This window comes from Melozone crissalis, unplaced genomic scaffold (genome assembly GCF_028551555.1).
Source record: "Melozone crissalis strain CALT ecotype California unplaced genomic scaffold, PUWL_Pcris_2 ptg000006l_1, whole genome shotgun sequence".
Taxonomy (NCBI): Eukaryota; Metazoa; Chordata; class Aves; order Passeriformes; family Passerellidae; genus Melozone; species Melozone crissalis.
The window spans coordinates 43,199,545-43,202,625 of NW_026535784.1; positions in this window are offsets into that span (position 1 = coordinate 43,199,545).

A 3,081-nucleotide genomic window follows, 5' to 3' on the forward strand; every position below is an offset into this window, starting at 1 on the left:
CCAAAAGTCATTATTTAACCCCAATGAATGTTTATCTGGCAACTTGCAGCCTGTGCTGCAGATTCACAGGCATGGAAAAGCTGGCTCTTCCTTTGGAAATACATTCATACACATCTCAGTGTGAAATCAGCTTAGGTAATTGGTGCCCTCGTTTATCTGGAATTATCAACATTATTAACATGATTTCTAGGAAGGTGTCACTTGCTAGAGCAGTTTTAAGTGGCAAGGTCCTTCGGCCCATCCTGGTGGGAAGCTGGAGTCCTTTTAAATATGCCATCAAAACACTCCTACACAACATGGGTTGCCAAAAAGGGGAGACAAAGCCTTGCCAGTCAGCACCTTGCTCCTGCAAGAGGTGAGGGCAAACCATAGCCTATGAAAGGACGTTTGGAAACCTACTGAAAGATGTTGATGTAGATTTATGGTAACTTCTGGACTGGCCTATGTGCTAAACTGAACTGTGTTTGCCTTACTATTTTAAAATAACACATTTTTAGGGAAAAAACTACAAGAGTTTTGTCTGCTGATTTGCTTATTAACTAAATCAATCAGGGAAACAAATATATGTCCCCAAATCTCCACTACGAAGTCCCCACTAAGAATGTGAAACTGCACCTGTAAACCAGGAAATGAAAGACTAAAAATACCCAATCGGCTTGGATTTTCCCAGCAGATGGAAAGAAGATTTACAGCTACTTCAGCTTCAGCTCCATTTGAAAATACTGGCTCTAAAGAGATGTATTCAGTACCTGGATGCAGAATGAATCTACAGTGGTGCACATAAACTGAAGCTGCAGAGATTTGGGACATGAATAGGCTCAAATTTGGAGGTGGTGATGTTCTCCTGGTCACAGCCTCATCCCACTTACTGCTTCAGCAAGTCTGTAAACTGACAGCTCTGCTTCCTACCTCAAAGCTATAGCTGACTCTAGCGTGATGCAAATAAGGAGCTGGGATTTCCTTTAAAATTAATTTATTTCACCAAATTTACTAAGGTTTAATGTCATATGTAGTTTTTAAGAAGAAGAAGACTATGGGGGGGGAATCAAATTACTCCAGATGTTTCAAATTTTGCAGTCTTAGAAAGGTAAGGGAAAACGTGTATGTTTTTTGATTTGGTACCATCAGCCTAGAGAGTTCCTCAGTACACCTGCTAATTGATACATTTGGAAACTTGTTTCTTGGGCTTCTGGGGTAAATAGAATCTTTTTATTGCATGTCTTTGTGGCATTTTATCTTAGAAGGTCCACATTCATGGTTTTGCCAACTGTTAGTGTTTACCTCCTTACTGTTAAAGGGTTACATGAGAATTAACTGGATGTTGCTGTTTCTCCACTTAGGCAAAAGGCTTGTCATTATTTGCTGTGACTATGCAAAATCTATTTCATGTGAGATGACTGTATCAAAGTGGACTGGGTCTTGAAAAATGTAATGACCTGGGCACAAAGATGGTAGGTAGCAGATTCTTTTAATTATTATTTTCATAACACTTTTGATGGGTAAGTACTTGAAAATAAGAATGGTTAGGTTAACCTTGAAAAAAAAAAAAGATTAATTTTTAAGGAAAGAAATTTTTAAGGAAAGAAATATAATGGTAAAAATCACCGACAAGACAAAAATTGATGCAAGTGACAAAACTGAAGCTAACTTTTTTTGGTGTCTTTCAACTCTTCTTCATTTCCCCCCTTCCCCCCTTTTGTCACTGGGACTCCTGTTAATTCCGTTCATTAGATACATGCCCTGCTCTTTGAAATTACTGTGTTGAAGTAATGAAAGTTATTCTTCCATGTCCTGATTTTTATGTATTATGTGAAAAAGCTACAAAGCAAATACTAGCTTGAGCATCAATTCCTTTACATAAGGGTCGCAGTCGACATCCAGAATGGCTTTCTCCGATTATCCCGTCTGGGCTTTCCATTCGACATTCCAGACTTCTAGTGGCCTCTAGTGGCTCTCCGAAATTTGCCCACATCTCCAATTATTTGTGCGTGAAAGCAGCGGTATAGCTGGCAAGAGCCTTCACCGTGATCCTGCCGAAGCACAGCCCACGTTTGAACGAGCACAGTGTTGTCCAGCTGCTCTTAATCATTGTTAATTAAGTACAAAGGCTGTGTGCACTCTTGGATTGAGGTGTAAATCTTGAGAGTTGCTAGAATTCTGTTAAAAGAAATGCCAAAATAATGTACTGGATGCTTTCAAAGAGCACAAAACTTGGGTCTTCTTACCCTTACAAGTTCCCCTTAGTTGGTTGGCCTGTTTGGATTTTTTTTAAGTTATAAATATTTTAAAATACAAGGTGACTATTCTATATTCACTGTATGCAAGGACACTTTTGAGTGCTTGAATCCCTCCCATTCTAGACAAGATGTGCTAATGGTATCAAGAATGATTTAAAGTTGTCTTATCTACTCCAGTGATCGGGATAACAAAAGGGAATGCAGGGTTCAAGCTGAAGAGAGACTAAGCTGGATGATGGGAAGGTGGACTGTGCTAGGATCTTAATCAAGAGTCTGGGAAATGGGAGAGAAAATACTGATGGGAGGAGATGTTGGGTTTACTGGGGTGGTGTGGAGTTGGTGGTGGAGGCAGCGCAGTGGCCTCTCTCCTGCTTGGCTTGCCCTCTCTTGCTTAATCACCACCAAAAGAAGAGGAAAGGTTTCCACAAGCCTATATACCACTCCGGCACGGGCCGTACTTTGGTTTTGGTAACTCTTTGCGGCCTTGGCTACCTTCTCGTATTTCGCAGTTGGCTCCCTAGACCCTTTCGATGAAGTTCCGCCTGTTTGCGCGGTGACATCTGCTGGTGCTCCCCTGCCAGATACGCAGGAGCAGGGCCCGGGAGTGCCCTTCATCGCCTAAACTGGTCATGCTTGAACCTAAGGAGTATTTATTGATTTTATTATTCTTAACAGCACGGTCTGGTGCTTTCCTGGCAGAAAATGGCGAAGATCTCAATGGCTTAAGCGGCTCCGGCCGGGCAGCGGGTGAGCAGCCCCTTCCGCTGCCGAGTCGCGGCGGTCCCGCCTCCTCAGGGCGGCACCGGCCCGGCCCCTCATGTCGGCGCAGGCGGGGAAGCGCCGC